Genomic DNA, 10,044 nt, shown 5'->3' with positions numbered 1-10,044 from the left:
TATCATTTTAGGGCTTTGCTGCCATCTAGTGACCAAACTGCATAGATAGTTTGTGTAGTGCTGTTGTGTTTTGTGTGCAGGACCTGTGATCACATGACCAGAGAGGCAAATTCTCAAGTTCGTGCAGGTGCTGCGCAGCTACTCAAGTAGGGGAGAAGCTGAATCTTTATTTAACAGGAGTTTAGCACCATATTTAAATATGCAATATTTAAAAACAAATCGCCATAAAAGTCATCAAACTGCATATTATGAGAGGAAAATGACTGTTATGCTATGTCGTTGATATATACATTGTGTATTACGTGTTATTCCACTTAAGTAAACATATAACAGATCATTCCTCCAATTAAGAGCCTTCGGGAATCTTGTATGAAGCTGCAGATCGCAGAACGCCTCCCTATTCAGGAAGTGTCTTCTCCAATCTCCACCCGTCTTTGGTTTCTTCACTTCTTCAAGGCCATAAAAACATTGGGGGGAATTTATTAAGATGGCATTTCATATGCCAGTCTTAATATAAAGAAAGTTGGAGTAAGATGAAATACAGTTATTAAATGTGTCACATCTTTCGGCCGTTCGTGCGCCACAATCGTTATGCAGCGACCGCGGCCATGCTCCATCCATTCCCCCTACCCATCCGACATAATGTAAAATAAAAAATAAGTATAATCTTTTCTCCGCTTCTCTTCTTCCCCCTTGATCCCCTAAGGCTCCCTGCTGCCCATACAATGCACTGACACCGAGCAGCGTCAGGTCCTTTATATGTGACACAGCACTCAACGTCATCAGTGCATTGTATGAGCCGCAGGCCGCGGAGAGAACATGAGGGGACCAGAAGAGGAGTGCTGAGGTGAGCATTCATTTTTTATTTAATTGCCCGATAGAGGGGACGGAGAGGAGCCTGGCATGGGCCTCTACCTTGCTACGCTCCACATAGTGACATTTTTGCCAATTATTAGCAGGCGTAGATTTCCACTATAGTTTACGCCAGGTGTAAATTATTATAAATTTGTTGGGGTGCTGTCACCCCGCCCCCTTTTGGGAAGCCCCCTTTTAGAAAACTGGCGTAGAAAGGTTAATACATTTCCCCATAAGCTTTAAAAATGACCATTATGTGATTCTAAGAAGTGTTTTTCTGCACCGGCAGGCATTAGTGGTTTTTTGTATCTGAAATGTGTTCTACAATGCGCGTTTTGAACTTTCTAATCGTGCGCCCTACAGATGTAGCCGGCTTTATCTTGACTTTCAACGCATTAAATACACAGTGGCAGTGTTTTTTCAATGCCTTTTTAATGACTTTTGTTGCGTGATATCACGCTGCAGCAAGTTATCCGAGTCAAGATAAAGATGGCTACATCCGTACATACACGCGATCACAATGTTTGCATTTAATGGCATAAATGACATGATGCTTAGTACAATTTTTATAAACGCATCAATATCGTAAGTACTTTTTAAAAAATAAAAAACTTTTTGGGAAAGTCAAGTTTTGTTGTTAGTGACACTGTAGAAAAGACTTGGTGACATCATATAACCATACCTCCCAACCGTCCCGGATTCAGCGGGACAGTCCCGGATTCCGGGCGGTGTCCCGCTGTCCCGGGCGGCCGGGGGTATGTCCCGCTGTCAAAATAATTCTAAAGCAGGGAACCATCAGCTCCCTGCTTTAGAATTGGTTCATAGCGGAGGAGCAGAGGGAGCTCCTCCGCTCGCCGAGGGCTCCCCGGGCACAGTGCTACTTTGCGGGTGGATTGAGTATCCGACTCACCAGCCACAGCCGCGCTTGTAGCTTTCATGTGCTTAATTATCGTGGGAAAGCTACAAGCGGGGCTGTGACTGGTGAGTCTCACAGTCACTCCCAGTGCATGCGGCAGCAGCGGCAGCCAGTCTGACTGAGTCTCTGACCAGTCACCACCCACACGCAGCAGACAGATAGTGCCGGCAGGATGGACTGACAAAGTGCCTGTCAATATTGAATGAACCCTCAACTACAACTGTTTTGCAGGTATTAAATATGATGGCTTTTATAGTGTAGTGGTCAACTTGGCTGCCTTACATTAGGAAGGTTGCTGGTTCAAAGCTCAGTAGGGATTTTTTTTTAATATTATTAATATCTTAGTTGTATTAGGCTAAGTTCACACTAGCATTAATATACGTTTACCTCTCTTCCGTCAGAGGAAGAGAGGATCGATACGTTACACGGAAACCATTGGCAATGTTTCCATCACCATTGATATCAATGGTGACGGAAACGGAAATTGTGGTTTCCGTTTGACTTTCCATTGCGGGGTTCACCCGACGGAAACCTCCGACGGAACCCCGGAACGGAAAGCCAACGCTGATGTGAACAGGCCCTAAGGCTTCTTTCACACTAGCATTTCTATACGTTTACCTCTCTTCTGTCAGAGGAAGAGAGGATCGATATGTTAAACGGAAAGCAACGGTTCCATTAGAATTACCATTGCTTTCAATGTTAATTCTTTTGTATCAGTTGCTTTCTGTTTGTCTCCATTCGCTAGGTTTCCGTTCTTTTGAACGGAAATAAAAGTTCGTCAGACTGCACTTTTGTTTCCTTTAAAAAACGGAAACTTAGAGAACGGAGACAAACGGAAAGCAACTGATACAAAAGAATTACCATTAAAAGCAATGGTAATTCTAATGGAACCGTTGCTTTCCGTTTAACATATTGATCCTCTCTTCCTCTGACGGAAGAGAGGTAAACGTATAGAAACGCTAGTGTGAATGAAGCCTTAGGGCCTGTTCACATCAGCGTTGGCTTTCCGTTCCGGGGTTCCGTCAGAGGTTTCCGTCGGGTGAACCCCACAATGGAAAGTCAAACGGAAACCACAGTTTCCGTTTCCGTCCACATTGATATCGATGGTGATGGAAACATTGCTAATGGTTTCTGTTCGTCACAATTATGGCAGGTTTCCGTTTTTCCAACGGAATCAATAGCGCAGTCAACTGAAACGTAAGCTGTAATTTCAGTTTGACTTTCCGTTGCGGGGTTCACCCAACGGAAACCTCCGACGGACCCCGGAATGGAAAGCCAATACTGATGTGAACAGGCCCTTACTTTAATCGTTTTTGAATTCAACTTCAGTTGTGACCGTACTCTTCTTCCTATTATCCCACTCGTGTGATCACTTATAAAAGGTGTTAGTTATGCTCTTTATTATCACTGAGGCCCCATGCACACGACCGTTCCCGTGATTACGCGCACGCACGGCTGCGGACAGTCATCCGCATTTGCGGACCATGTTCCCATTATAAAGTATAGGACCGTGGCCCATACAATTAAAAAAATAGGACATGTCCTATTTTTTACGGAAGATTTCTATGGCCATAGAAAGGAATGGGTCCGTAATTACGGACGAAATCTACGGTCGTGAGCATGGGGCCTTACTCTTGATTTTGTAATGTGTCCGTAAAACTTTTGGTCTGTTCATGATTTTTAGCTCAGTAGTCCAGAAATTTCTGAAGTGGAGGTTGGCAGCGATGCTGGGGAGTCATCGGCGAGCGGAGGAGCTCCCTCCGCTCTGAACTAATTTTGAAGCAGGGAGCTGATAGTTTCCTGCTTCAGAATTAGTGGCTACTCCTTGAGCAGAATCCCCGTTGCCAATGATCAGTTGCTGATTGACATTAGTGGCTCCTCCTGGAGCGGAATCCCTGGCCAGAGTCGGCAACGGGGGTTCGCTCAAGGAGTATCCACTGACGTTACTGTCCATATATGGACAGTAACATCAGGGCTTCCCTCTAGGAGCTGAATCCCCGGCCTATGCTCTGGCTGGGGATTCCGCTTCTAGAGGTAGTCACAATGGCACTGTCTACCTTTCTACAGGGTGGTGGCACTATCAACATGGAAACTGTGGCACTATTTAGGGGCACTATCTACATGGGCACTGTGGCACTATTGAGAGGGCACTGGCACTTTATATATGGGCACTGGCACTAGGGGCAGCTAGGGGGTAGAGATGAGCGAACTTTTCAAAAGTTCGGTTCGGCTAGTTAGCCGAATTTCACAAAAAAGTTCGATTCGGACCGAACTAGTTCGGACCGAACCTGTCACTTCCGTGCGCCGAGCATGCTACTGTCTCGGGTGCTGATAGAGTTAATGGGCTGCCCTAACTCTTTCAGCAACCTTGACAGTACATGCTCGGCGCGCGGAAAATACAATTTAAATGTAATAAAAAAATAAAAATTATACGTTCGTACTTACTTTCCTCCTGTCCGGCCTCCAGCGATGACGTTTCATCCCTTTCGCCGCTGCAGCCAATCACAGGCTGTAGTGGCGGTCACGCACGTCAGGATGACGCTTCATCCCACGTGACCGCCTCTGCAGCCAATCACAGGCTGCAGCGGCGACATGGATGAAACGTCATCGCTGGAGCCCGGACAGGAGGAAAGTAAGTATGAACGTATTATTATTTTTTTTGGCATGTATGTATGTTGGCATGTAAGTATGTATGTATGTATGTATGTATGTATGTTGTCATGTATGTATATATGTGTATGTATATTTGCATGTATATATTTGTATGTATGTTTGCATGTATGTATGTTTGCATGAATGTATGTTTGCATGTATGTATGTATGTTTGCATGAATGTATGTTTGCATGAATGTATGTTTGCATGTATGTATGTATGTTGTCATGTATGTATGTATGCATGTATGTTGTCATGTATGTATGTATATATGTGCATGTATGTTTGTATGTATATTTGCATGTATGTATGTTTGCATGTGTGTATGTTTGCATGTATGTATGTATGTATGTATGTTGGCATGTATGTATATATTTGCATGTATGTTTGCATGAATGTATGTATGTATGTTTGCATTTTATGTATGTATGTATGTATGTTGTCATGTATGTATGTTGTCATGTATGTATATATGTGCATGTTTGTATGTATATTTGCATGTATATATTTGCATGTATGTATGTTTGCATTTATGTATGTTTGCATGAATGTATATTTGCATGTATGTATGTATGTTGTCATGTATGTATGTTGTCATGTATGTATACATGTTTGTATGTATGTATGTATGTTTGCATGTATGTATGTTGTCATGTATGTTTGCATGTTTTTATTTTTGCATGTATGTTTATATATATGTGCATGTATGTAATTATGTTTGCATGTATTTATGTTTGCATGTATATTTTTGCATGCTTGTATATATGTATGTATGTATGTATCTTTGCATGTTTGTTTGTAGGTATGTATGTTTTCATGTGTGTGTGTATGCATGTATGTATGATAGTTTGCATGTATGTATGTTTGTTTGTATACATGTCTGTATGGCCATGTATGATACTGTCTGCTGGCGCCCTGTATCTAAGTCAACTTCACGGCAGGCTTCTATACATGGTATAACAGTCAGTATCACACATTAAACTGAATCTAAGCTTACATGTTTTATTTCATTTTTTCTTTTTTTTACAGGTTTGGTGTTTGGACTACGTCGGTTTCGAGGACTACTTCGATGACGGTTTTTTTTTTTCTACAATAAAATGGTTAATGAGGGTTGTGTTGGGGGTGCTTTATTTCAATAAAATATTTTATCTATATCTTTGTCTTTTTCTTTTCAAATTTTATTACTACCACTTTAGTAATGGCCGCGGTCTGAGTGACAACATCCATTACTAAGGCGGTACTTAGTGTTAGCCGGTGCAGAGGCTAACACTAACCACCATTATTACCCCGGTACCCACCACCACCAGGGGTGCCGGGAAGAGCCAGGTACGATCCAGTACCCGACCATCTGTTGTGATGGTCGGGCTCTGGGGCGGCCGCAGGCTGGTATTATGAGGCTGGGAAGGGCCAAAAACAGTGGACCTTCCCACCCTTGTAATGCTAGGCTGCTGCTGCTGTGTTGTATCTGGCTGGTTATGAAAGTGGGGGGGACCCCACGTCATTTTTTTTTTATTATTTATGTATTTTTAATTTTTTTTTAAAAAGACATGGGGTTCCACCCAATTTATCATAACCAGCCACATACAACACAGTGTTATTAGCCTGGGAATGGACAAAACCAGTGGCCCTTCCCACCCATGTAATGCCAGACTGCTGTGGCCTTGTATATGGCTGGTTATTAAAAATGTGGGGGACCCGTCTATTGCTAAATTTGTTAAATTCAAAAAAAAAAAACGACGTGGGGTCCCCCCCATTTTTATAACCAGCCCGATACAACACAGCAGCAGCAGCCTAGCATTACAAGGGTGGGAAGGTCCACTGTTTTTGGCCCTTCCCAGCCTCATAATACCAGCCTACGGCCGCCCCAGTACCCGACCATCACAACAGATGGTCGGGTACTGGATCGTACCAAGCTGTTCCCGGCACCCCTGGTGGTGGTGGGTACCGGGGTAATAATGGGTGGTTAGTGCTAGCCTCTGCACCGGCTAACACTAAGTACCGCCTTAATAATGGACGCTGTCAATCAGCCAACTGCCATTATCTAGGCACTAATAAAGTTTAAAAAAAAACACAAAGACAATTCTTTTTTATTGAAATAAGAAATCCCCAACAAAACCCTCGTTAACCATTTTATTAAAATTTTAAAAAAACGTAGATCTACGCAGTAGTCCAACGAATCGAAGATGTAGTCCAATCGGTACATCAAAATCTGCAACAACATAAAAAAAGTGTTATCAATGTGAACAATAACAATACTTCTACTTACCTACACACATATATACACGCACGCACACACAAACAACCATACACAAACACACACATATACACAAACACACACATATACACACACCCATATACACAAACACACACATATATAAACACACACACACACACACACACACACACAAACATCTACACACAAACATATATACAAATACACCCATATATACACAAACACACACATAAACACACCCATATACACACATATACACAAACACACACATATACAAAAACACACACACACAAACATCTACACACAAACATATACACATACACCCATATATATACACAAACACACATAAACACAAACACACATATAAAAACAAAAACAGACAGACACATACCCAAACACACACACTGTTTCTTTTAAATGCTGCTTGGGAACCCGCTCGATCCACTATATAAGGCTGCGCTACAGTGCAGCATTTAAAAGAAACAGGATCCTGACCTGTCCATAGAGTTTAAGGCAGCACAGAGTATTTCAGGAGATGAGCGTGCAGATTCAGTGCTGCTGTGAACTCTGCTCCTACCATTACGTAGCTCTCAGTCTGTTACCTCTCCTCCACTCCTGTCCTCAAGAACACCTTCACATGATTGGCAAGTCACCACGTAATGGTAAGAGTAGAGTTCACAGCTGCACAGAGTATTTCAGGAGATGAGCGTGCGGATCTTGTGCGGGGTGGTGACTTGCCAATCATGTGAAGGTGTTATTGAGGACAGGAGTGGAGGAGAGGTAACAGACTGAGAGCTACGTAATGGTAAGAGCAGAGTTCACAGCAGCACTGAATCTGCACGCTCATCTCCTGAAATACTCTGTGCTGCCTTAAACTCTGTGGACAGGTCAGGATCCTGTTTCTTTTAAATGCTGCACTGTAGCGCAGCCTTATATAGTGGATCGAGCGGGTTCCCTAGCAGCATTTAAAAGAAACAGGATCCTGACCTGTCCACAGAGTTTAAGGCAGCACAGAGTATTTCAGGAGAGGAGCACGGCCGGCCACAGGCAGCCGGTCGTTTTTCCAAGCCGTGCTCCCATTATGCACACGACCGTAAAAACACCTGTTATTGTGGGTCGTAATTACGACCCGCAATAACGGGCTCATAGACTTCTGTTACCCATGGGTACCTTCCCGTTTTCTCACGGGAAGGTGCCCGTGCCGTTAAAAAAATAGAACATGTTCTATTTTTCTATTTTACGGGCCGTGCTGCTATAAAATTTAGGGTATGTTCACACTCACTAATTACGGACGTAATTCGGGCGTTTTTGCCCCGAATTACGTCCAAAAATAGCGCCTCGATAGCGCTGACAAACATCTGCCCATTGAAAGCAATGTGCAGACGTTTGTCTGTTCACACGAGGCGTCATTTACGCGCCGCTGTCAAATGACGGCGCGTAAATAGACGCCCGCGTCAAAGAAGTGACCTGTCACTTCTTTGGCCGTAATTGGAGCCGTTATTCATTGACTCCAATGAATAGCAGCGCCAATTACGTCCGTAATGGACGCGGCGTTCAAGCGCCTGCATATGCCATAACGGCTGAAATTACGGGGATGTTTTCAGGCGGAAACATCCCCGTAATTTCAGCCGTAACGGACGCTGTCGTGTGAACATACCCTTATAATGACAGCACGGCTCGTAAAAGCGGCCGGCCGTGCTCGTAATTACGAGTCGTAATTACGAGCACGACCCGTAAAATAAAAAAATAGAACATGTTCTATCTTTTTAACGGCACGGGCACCTTCCCGTGAGAAAACGGGAAGGTACCCGTGGCTAACAGAAGTCTATGGGCCCGCTATTTCGGGTCGTAATTACGACCCTTAATAACGGGTGTTTTTACAGTCGTGTGCATGAGGCCCCGTAATGACGGGTGGCTACATGTGTGCACCCGTCATTACGGCAGCGTTGCTAGGCGACGTCAGTAAATAGTCACTCTTCAGGGTGCTGAAAGAGTTAACTGATCGGCAGTAACTGTTTCAGCACCCTGGACAGTGACTACCGATCACAATATAGAGTACCTGTAAAAAAAAAAAGACGTTCACACTTACCGGGAACTCCCTGCTTCCTCCAGTCCGGTCTCCTGGCCGTTGCCTTGGTGACGCGTCCCTCGCGACATCCGGCCCGACATTCCTTGATGACGATGCAGCCCATGTGAGCGCTGCAGCCAATCACGGGCTGCAGAGGCCTCTGCAGCCAATCACGGGCTGCAGAGACCTCTGCAGCCAATCACAGGCTGCAGAGGCCTCTGCAGCCAATCACAGGCTGCCGCGTCAGAAAAGAAGGTCGGACTGGAGGAAGAAGAGAGACTCGTCCGCAAGACAACGACCAGGTACGTATGAAATGCTTTTTATTTTATTTTTAATCAGCAGCCTCTTTTCTCTATCAGTGATTGATAGAGACAAGTGGCTGCCGATTTGTATAATATTTTTGACCGGGTTCGGTCAAAACGGGTTCGGCTGAACCCGGTGAAGTTCGGATTCACTGCGAACCGAACTTTTCCGGAAGTTCGGACCGAAACCGGGTTTGGTTGTCCCGGTTCGCTCATCTCTACTAGGGGGGCATTATACTGTATGAAGCAGCTATGGGGTCATTATACTGTATGGGGAGGCTATTGAGGCATTATGCTGTAGGGGGGCTTTATGCTGTATGGGGGAAGCTATGTGGCGTTATGCTGTATGGAGAAATTTGTTTGGGCATTATACTGCATGGGAGCATCTGTATGGGCATTATACAGTATGGTGGCAGGTAGAGGGCATTATACTGTGTAGGGGCAGCTATTTGGTATTATACTGTGTGGGAGGCACTATGGGAGCATGATACTGTGTGAGCTGAATCGGGTGTGTATGGGCGGGGATTGGGTGGGATTAGAGGCGTGGCTTAAAAGAAAAATATTGTCCCTCTTTGTGATATTTGAAAGTTGGGAGGTATGATGTAACTAAGAGATCTCATCCTCTAGGTGACCCAAGGGCAGCCTTTACCCACAATTTCTCCAAACTTTTGGCTCTATGCCGTTGAAGAAACTGGTAATTGATCTCTCGTGCTTCAGTATTTATTATTAAACAAGATGGATTCTTGTGTCCTTTGTTTTGATGCCCTTCTTAACCTCTTAACGCAGAAGGACAGATATATCCGTCCTCTGCAGCTGGTAGTTCGCGCAGGAGGACGGATATATCCGTCCTGTGATCGCACGGGTACTGACACTGTACCCACGCGATCAGCGGCAGGAGCACGGCCGTTATACACAGCCTGGCTTCTGCTGCAACTGCCGGAATTGAAGTGCGCTCCGATTCAGGCAGTTTAACCCATTAAATTTCGCTGTCAATAGTGACAGCGACATGTAATGTGT

The sequence above is a fragment of the Rhinoderma darwinii genome (genome assembly GCF_050947455.1).
Source record: "Rhinoderma darwinii isolate aRhiDar2 chromosome 11 unlocalized genomic scaffold, aRhiDar2.hap1 SUPER_11_unloc_20, whole genome shotgun sequence".
NCBI lineage: Eukaryota > Metazoa > Chordata > Amphibia > Anura > Rhinodermatidae > Rhinoderma > Rhinoderma darwinii.
The sequence above is the reverse complement of the archived record's forward strand: the minus strand, read 5'-3'. Positions refer to the sequence as shown.